Raw genomic sequence first — 9940 nt, forward strand, 5'->3', positions numbered from 1 at the left:
TGTGCTTTCAGTGTGTATACAGTCAAGCAAATACACAAAATATTACTAATATTATTACATACAGGTGTGTGGTCCTGGATGCATTTCACGCTAATAACCGCTAGGGGGCGGTAGAAGTGCACTAATGCGCCACATACATTGGCCCACTGCGGCTAGGACTGCTCCGCTGTACTTGAATAATATACTGTTCATGTAGTGAAATACGAAACCTAAATACAAATAAATGAAATAAAGCCACCTGTAAAGTAAATTACTATTATTTATACAGATGCAGTTAGTACATTATAATCTTAACCATATAAAAAATTATGAAAATGAATACAATGAGTGCCTGTCCTGACATTATTATTTTAAGCATTATTGTTTTTGTAAATAGTTTAAACCGTGCAACGTTTTTATTGTTATTGCGTCTGATCAGTGTATACAATATGTATGTGTCAGATCACCAGTAAAGTGTATTTTGGGAGCGTGAGTACATTTTGTATGTACTCATTGTCTGCCTACACTGCATTAGCACAGCATTATAAAGCTTCTATTGTTGCTGCTCAGCCTCTTTCCTCAGCATCTGGCCTTGGATCCGTCCCCCAGTGTCCTCTTACAGTCCAGTACAGTGCATTGCAGTAAACAGTTCCCAAAACAAATGCATAACACACCCTGAATGCACTGGAACTTTTAATGTAGACTGGAAATAGTGGTATGGTCATCCCTTTCTCTTGTGGTAGCAGAACGGATTTTGGTTAATGTGTGCAGACACTCTCACGTTAAGTCCTGTGACCGTGGCGTCTACTCATTGGATGGATATTGATCGGGTGTGCTGTAACCATGTTGTCTGCTACAGTGCAAATGCAAAATGCTTTTCCAATAATTATGTGTAATTCAGGATGTTAAATAACTGTCAGATGAAGCTGCAGAAGCAAGGCGGTGGCATTAGGTTTGGGTGACATTTCTGTGAAAAAAAAAACATCAAATGTTAGCTTCTTTTTGTACTATTTGTAATATACATTGTAGTGCATTTTTCCAGAATTATTATAGTTTTTAAGTGAAAGGGATGCAGATGTTTTGATAGGGTAGCAACCTCATTGGGCCTGGATTAATTGCGACCTCTGCTGGTCATTGTAAAATAATGAGAGTCCATGTATAAACATACAGTTCCACTCAAGGATATTCAACTAAATGTAATTTATGAAAAAATAAATTAAAAAAAGTGTCCATTTAGTATTTATGAGTCTGTGTGACGGTCATTTGTAATCCACAGGGGAGGACTTCTCCATCTGCCATGTTTGATTCCTTTTGACGGACAAATGTAGGTCCTGACCTCAAACTGTCATCCATCACTGATATGACTTTATATCTGGTGTTGTTTTGTGCTATTTGGTGTCATGAGGTCAGGTTCCTCCCAAGGTTCCTTACATTTCACCTTCCTGACCTCCCCAGTTCTAAACTTAGACATGCTGCCTGATTGTTATATTCAAGAAGACATTGGATATGTAACATGGAGAAACCCCCTTCTTGCCTTTTAAGTTTTAAGCAGACACTGTATGTTTTTTTTGAGGGAGGAGATGACTTGAGGAGAGGTAATCATGTATTAGTTATGTCAACTAATTAAGACTGCCTTCTAAACTATGGCTGACCCCAAAGAAATAACAATGCAGCATCTAAAGGCCTTTGTACACGAGTGCCTGCGGCCTCTTTGGCCATGCTCAAGTGTTGGATGTCCCATGTTGGTGTGTTATGGCTGGCTGGTAGTGCAGGGCTACCATGATCTGGTAACAGGAGCATTATGAGAAGAGAAGTGAGGAGCAAAGAGAAAAGGAAAGGGTGAAATAAAGTACGGGACACGCAGGAGACTGAACCATGTCATTAGTACTAAATGAGTTTTCCATTGACTCGGCGAGTCGCAGTGATGCAGCACTGGGACAAAGACAAGAATGGACAGTGTGACGGACTGGACTTTGGTTCAATAACTCAACAGGGTGAACCTCAGGCTTCTTAAACTTGGAGACCTCTGTGGTCAAGGTTCTCAGATTAACATCATTTGTGCGAGGGCAGTGAAAATAACTCATCATTTTGTCTCGATCAATCCGACGGATTGTTGAATGACCACCACCTCGCCACCCCTACAACAAAAGACGATCTTTATCTTTTAATGATCATTGCAGCATTAAATTGTCCCATGAACTGAAATTGCAAACGGAATCTCAGAATTGGCCAATAAAAAACGGAATCTACCGTTAAACGCGGAATCTCACAGAATTTGACATAATTTGAATGAAAGTTTGCCATCGCGAGGGGAAGGAACATTTGTGTGGGGAAGCATTTCCCCGGCAGACTGCTCAATCACGGCAAATCTCATCACAACCATCCATTCGTCCATCTTTTAGGCCGGAAAAAGTTGGCGAAAAAACTTGGAAACTGCTCTCTTACGGAGTGTGAATGGGTTAGCTTAGCGGGGTTAGCTTTGTTTACCAGAGCATGCTAGTGCGGCTGTGCGAGTGTGTTTGTTTGAGTGAAATAAGGACAAGACGGACGCTCATTCTTGCTTCCAGCTCGTCTTAACCATCAACAGACATTCTGAACACAACATAGATCCGGCCTTCATGAGAAGAATGCTTTTCGCCACAGACAGACAAAACAATAACTTGAAAACTGAAAATTGTTGAGGTGCCCGACAGAGGAATAGAATTGACACCCCCCCTCCCCAGAAAAAAATCCATGCCCATTGTACTAAAAGCAGTGTGAAAGCAAGCCCTCCTTCCAAAACACGCTCTGGAGACTCATTGCAGCATGTTGTCGGGCCGTAGTCCCAGGTTTTCGGCCAGGAGGTATTGCTGTCAAAGCCATTAAATAAACCACACACTCTTGACTAATCAGTTCTCGTCAAACACGCAGAGCTAATGGGGCCGTTGTTGGCTCTTTGGACCCATTCGAAAAAGCACATCATGTCTTCAGGCCACCTGGCCACAGATCAATCCCAAGTTGTGCGAATGGGTTCAAACTCATTTTTAATTCGTATTGGTCACCTGCGAGTGTGACATTAGGCCAACTGACCACAGGCCGTTAAGACCAACCAGCAGGATGCGTGGTTGGAATTGCGTCACCGTAACCCGCTCGTGACCTGCACGCCAATTGGGTTCAAAGGGTCACCGGATGACAGCAGATGTCCCAAAGACAACTGAGATTGAGGCTGCTAGTGCTATACAGTGGAGGCTCAGTTAGCGTCATTAATCCGTTCTGGGAGGCTCGACCAACCAAATCAGGTTTTCCCGTAAGAAATAATCCAATCCATCCATTCTATTTAGTTTTACATGCAGAAAACATTTTGAAATTCATGTACAGTTAATGATGAATATTATTTAGCATCGCCTTTACCTTGCTTGAAGACTTGATTGTTGACAGACGGCTCAGAGACGCCACCGTCATGCTTTGTTACGAGTTCCTTCTTCAGTAATTTCTCAGTCTTTTGCAGCAGAAAAAGAGACTTGTGGCATAACTGTGTTACTTAGCAAAGAACTACAGAGTCGGACTGCTGATGACATCATAGATGGGCGGAGACAGAGCTGGGGGACAATGATTTCCGCTTCCAGTTTCCAGTTTCCATGCTAACAGCAGGGTTCAGTTGGGTAAATGACAAGACGGACGCTAACCGGAAAATGTACGCAAACCGAGGCAATATATTAGCATAACTTGTGATCGTTGTTAGCAACTAAGACGTTATTGGGAGGTTGTAGCTGGTCGTTCACTTATTCCAGACTCCTGTCTCATTCTGAATCACATCCTCACATTTGGTGACATTTCGACTGGCGGTGCCGCTCAATGCTAACAAGTTAGCTCTTGTCGTCACACTCACCTCCTTCCCCCTTCGCTGCCCCCCCCTCACTGCCCCCCAACATGTGTTACGTGGTAGGATGTGTGTAGGGTTATGAAAACAGTTAAACTTAATAATTGATGTTCTGCATTTCAATCAATTTCACCACAGTGTTAGGCTAATTAAGGTTACCTTCATCCTCCCGGGAGCTGCGTGTGTGTGTGTGTGTGTGTGTGTGTGTCAGGGACAATGTGTGTGCTTGCTCCTGAGGCTCCACGCTCCATTTTATATCTAAGAATACATGGGAATTCTCTATTTCGGGAGCAAGAGATGTAAGATCATCTCCATCTCTCGCTTCCTCCGCGCTCTCTCCCCAGGCGGGATCCTAAATGCAATTAACACAGTCGCTTTACTGCTTGCTAATTATTAAAATACACATGCATACACACACACACACACCACACATACTGGTGGAATTATCTTATGCTGTCTAATTTAAGGTTCATTGACAATTGTTTTAATTAATTCAAGAAAAGTACACACTTAAGAAAATCTGTCAGGCTGCCAGGCAAGTACTACAGGCATGTAATGGTCATAATTATTGTGTGTGTGTGTGTGTGTGTGTGTGTTCACCAGCTTTACATAGTGTAACTGAGAAATTCCATGACTAAGCAGAAATAATTTTCTTGATAAAATAATCTGAATTTAGTAAGCACAGGTGGGCAGGATGATGGGAGCCCTGCAGTAAGACTTAAGGCCCGAGGGCATGAGGACACATTGTGTGTGTGTGTGTGTGTGTGTCATGCAACTGAATGACTGCATGAATATCAGTGTCATCTATTGTGTGTATTTTAGCACATGCTTTGTGCATTTGTGTGTGTGTGTGTGTGTGTGTACAGAGGCCGCTGGCCAGGCCATACGTTATTGATGCTCCTGCCTCGGGGTATGTCGGGGGGTGGAAATGGATGTGTGTGTGTGCGCGAGAGGGTGCTGGCGCGCACGTGTGTGTGGGTACGGGGGGTCACGTCGTGTCATCAAACGGCGGCTGGTGAAAGATGGCCGGGGCTGATATGATCAGTCATCTGTTGATCAAGATGTACTGCTGCCGCCAAGTCCTGCTTTCTCTCACCATTTCGCTGTTAACTCGCTCTCTTTGTCGGGTTATTTGTTTAGGAATTTGACTTGCTTGCTTGCTTCCTCCTCGTATACCAAACACAGTATCTTAGTATTTCCTTTGGACAGTTTCAATTCATTAATTGATGTTAATGTATTGAAGGTGAAATTAAGAAAATCTGCTGCTAGATGAGAGACGGGACAGTACACAAGTGGAAGGGTGATCTACTCCTCCTGTGTGGCATAGAAACAATAAAGGGCAGATTTGCCAGTCTAGACACCCAAAGGCTATTTGAATGAGGTGATGAGCATGTGGAGGACTTGTTTTGAGGCTTGCAGTTTGAGCAGATAATCACGAGTTTCAGTGCACCACAAGGTAAAATACGCCAGTTTATTACGCACAATATTGCACAAGTCGAAAATTCAAAACCAAAAATGGGAACGCTGGAAAACAGAAATTTGACTATATTTCATGGATCAGGGCTGTCCAAACCTTTGAGGGCCGTATATAGAAAAAGTGAAGGGTAATGGAGGACCTTTAAATGCTAATACTGATCCAATTTGGGACAGAATGCCTAGACACCAAAGGGTAATTGAATCAGGTGATAAGCATGTGGAGGACATGTTGTTTTTACAATATATCCATGCCTTTCCTCCGGGAATGACTTTCAGTTGAACCATTTTTGCTCTTCCCATTTCTGTCAATCTGTGTAAGATCAGTGAATGTATTCTTTCTTCCATGCTGTGATGTGACTGTGGTTTTCTGCCATTGATATTCTCCCGTTTGTCCTCATATTCATTCTTTTATGTAGCTCAATATAGTTCTCCTGTGTCATCTCTCATCCCTGCGGCTCTCACATCCTGGTCTTCATCCTACTTTCATTAAAGTGTCACATTACATGTTTGCGCACAGAGAGCCGCAACACGCAAACAATGACCCACAATGGCACACTTACACACACACACAGGATGGTGCACCGGTGTTACAGCATCACACACACACAGTGTGGTAAGTAGGTAATGCGTTTTAGAAACAGTGGTTAACAGTAAAACACCAGTCTAAAGTGCTCTGCTCTGCGGTGAATAGCTAATGGACTTGGGAGAGTTTGTTTCTTTAAAGTTAAGGTGGTGTTGTTTTCTGTGGTTAAAAGATAATGGGGGCTCATTGTGTGGTTAAGTGCTCTCTGTGTACGTGTGTCTGCATGTGTTTATTACAAATACTATTACCGATTGGACTTTGTTACTTGAATCAAATGAAAGACTACTCACTGACGTATTTGTTATCGTGTTATCTAGACCTGTAAAGCCTTCACATCAGCAAAAATTGGGTTCAAAATTACATTTATTGCCAGCAATACACAATCTCATAGACTCCATTCTTTTTAGGGGCTAGAGTTTGGACTATTTTCCTGGTGATAATAACCAGGAAATAACACCCGTATATTCACCTTTACATTCCTAGTACCCAATACATTATATCCAATGAGAAAAATAAACCATTTAAGACAGTTTACCTCATAGGGGAGCAGATTTGGTGGCGGACAGGAAGTGACAGTGTTGAGTTTTGGCTTGCAGCAGTAGCTGCTGCTGCTGATTATTATTGTTATTATTGTGCCTTTTGTAAATGAATGGTGCAATATGACAACAGTTTGTATTCATTAATTCATTATAATAATTTAATATAATTGAATCTGTGTCCGGTTCACAGGAATATGGATATATATGTTGTAGATTGTCTTATTGCGGAATCTGTCCTGTACATACCGTATTGTCCGGACTATAAGTCGCACTTTTTCATAGGTTGGCTGTTCCTGCGACTTATACCTGCGACTTATACTCCAGAGCGACTTATAAATGGAAAACTGTTTACCCTAACCAAAACCAGTATGTGGTTCAAAGTGGTGGGTTAAGAGTACCGTATTTTCTGGACTGTAAGTCGCACTTTTTTTCATAGGTTGGCTGTTCCTGCGACTTATACTCCAGAGCGACTTATAAATGGAAAACTGTTTATGTTACATAAACACTGGACACCTTTTCTGTTCATGTTTATTTTTGGTGTAGCTGAATAACCATTATGTTAGCATATCTTACACCAGGGGTGGGCAAACTTTTTGACTTGCGGGCCGCATTGATATGACAAAATTAACGGGGGGGGGGGGCAGACTATATATTTTACACGTAACAGTCCACCTGGTATTATTGTATCTGTAAAATTGTCATGCAATCTGCTATTATTATTTATTATTTTATATTTATATTTAAATATTTTAAAAATAATAAAATATTATAATAATTACAATAAAATTAAAATAATAATAATTATATTATTATTATTTAAAATATGCAAATATAACAATAATATTATATATAATTAATATAATAATTAGCATTAATATAATTATAATAATCATAATAGTTGTAATAAAAATTATAATAATCTAATAATAATAATAATAATTATTATTATTATTATGTGCTTGTGTCCCTTTTTTCAGGAGCACTTTGTAAACAACAGACCATGTCAAAAAAGGAAATTGATAAAACCATCAAAAGGTTGGCTCAGGCCATGATGCCAGGTTGTATGTTGAGTTTAAATGAAATACTTTGGAAAGATTGGGCGGGCCGTATTCAAACACTTGGCGGGCCGGATGTGGCCCCCGGCCCGTAGTTTGCCCACCCCTGTCTTACACCTATTCAGCCTGTTCTTTATTCTTTTATTGTTAGAAATAAAAGCCTTCCAAGAGGATGTAATGTCTGTTTTGGTCAAGTAGTTTATAAAATAAATTACCCGCAAAAAATGGGACTTATACTCCAGTGTGACTTATGTATGTTTTTTTCAACCTAATTATGCATTTTTGGCCTATACTAGTCTTAGACTAGTCCATAAAATACGGTACATATATATACAGCTAATTGCTGTATGCAGTATGTCACCATTACATTGGCTTTGTTTTTTTGTTTTTTTATGTTGTGGGAAGCAGATATCATCTTTACAATGTGTGGTTAGAGTCGAGACCGACACAGTTCATCGCGCCCTGACCCCAGCCGATGCATAATGCAGCTGTTCTGACCGCACTTAAATGCTGGCCATTGGGAGGGGAAGATGCAAGCACTAAGAGGTCTGAATGATGCTTTAATGAAGGCATAGATCGGTGATTGGTGGAAGATGATGGTGGAAGTGTTTGTCTGCCTTCAGCGTCTGTCCTTATGAGTGCTTAACTTTTTGATGGCGCAAGAGAAACTACTTTGAATAAGTTGTATTCATTAAAAGGTAAACAGTTTTTTTTCTTAATTTCTTTATGTCAGAGGCATCTCAACACATTTAGACAAGTAACAATCTGGTCGTCACTCACTTAAGTTCATTTGGCTTCTTCTCTTCACTCCCTGAGTCTTTGGTCTTCGCTCTCTAGTCTGCAGTTGTAAACAACTATCATATCCAGCCTTCTTAAATAGCCATTGCATTACACACATGGAAGCACACACAAAATATCTCATCAATGTTTCAGAGGCCCGGCTAAGTATCATCTAGCTATGGACCATACCTCGTCCTCACTTATTTACATCCGGCTGCCCCCGCGCCACTGAAACCTCAAACAGCAGCATCAATGATTCATAAGCTGATGTTTTAGCAAAATGCATTCCTGCTCTGTCAATACAGAAGACAATACGAAGGGAAGGAGCTGGAATGAATGGGGAGAAAGAAAATAAAGAAGTGGGGGAAAATGGTGATGAACATTGTGTATATATTTCATATTGCATGACTCGCTAGTTGGTTGGTTTAGCTCTTTGACCGTGGCGTTTGTCAAGAAAAAGTTAGGATAAGCAGTATAGAAACGGATGGATGGATATTGTATGATTTGTAATGGCAGCCAATGGACCGGATCGGACAAGAAGTAGTTAAGATGTAGCAGTCGGGGTATTGGGTAGAAGTAGAAGGAAGAAAGACTATGAAAGAATTAGGAGAGAGAGAATCCCTTTTTCTTTTCACTGTCAACCCATCAACACTTGATCCTTCTTTTACGGATGAAACACGGTCCCTTTTTATGTCTTTTTTTTTTTGTTGGTCAAATCGATGACTCTTCAGACGCATACAGACTCAGAATCTTTAGATTTCAGTTGAATGTGACCCATCTCTCCCTATGGACCTCTACTTCAGTTCCGATATTTACATATTGATTTTAAACATCTACCTGCCTAAGATTGTTCCGTGTGTGATAAAAAATACAAATTGTGCATGTTTGGGATCCTTTGGATCGGCATATATAATGGCGTCTTCTACTTGTGGCGATATCCGGCATCAACAACCTGATCCACTTTATGTGAAGATGTTGTTGGTAACATTTTAAATACTACAAAATTGACCGTTTTTAAGGGCTATTTGAAAAAGAGCAACGTACTAAATGTGTAAATGTAACTGGTGTTATTTCCGACGATATGTCGCGATGACCTGCCTTCATTCCTGTCGATAAGCAGATGGAATTCTTCGGAACAGCGATGAAAGAGCCATTGCCAATACATATCATTGCTTCTACCATTAGTGAATAATTGCTCACATCAATGATTAAGGGGCACTCTTCAAAGTGAGTTACAGTATGTTATGAGAACCATTAAATACAAATAATGCAAAAATAAGACACTTTTTTTGGTTTATTTTTGGGAATAAACTCGATTTTTATTGGCTGTAGAATTGCAGATAAACACATCAACGTGGATGTGTGTGTGTGTGTGTGTGTGTATTCCCAGGACCCAGACAGACTATCAAGCATCTATCTATCCGTTGTAACAATCAATATTTATAAATCCCAATGGACCTGCGGTATGAAGCTATAAACAAGCAATGGAGTAGAGTAGTGATAGACCACCAAACACGCACACACGGAGATACATAAAAGCTGCAACAAAACATTGGCAGTGTGGAATTAATGTGCAACGGCATCGGTCTACAACGACTAGCATATTAAGTCAAAGCTGAGTTCAAGTTGGGGGTTCGCTTTTGGTGTTAAACTTGTGCACAGTCTTGAA

The sequence above is a fragment of the Doryrhamphus excisus genome, linkage group LG10, assembly GCF_037039965.1.
Source record: "Doryrhamphus excisus strain RoL-2023G ecotype Guam linkage group LG10, RoL_Dexc_Guam_v1.1, whole genome shotgun sequence".
NCBI lineage: Eukaryota > Metazoa > Chordata > Actinopteri > Syngnathiformes > Syngnathidae > Doryrhamphus > Doryrhamphus excisus.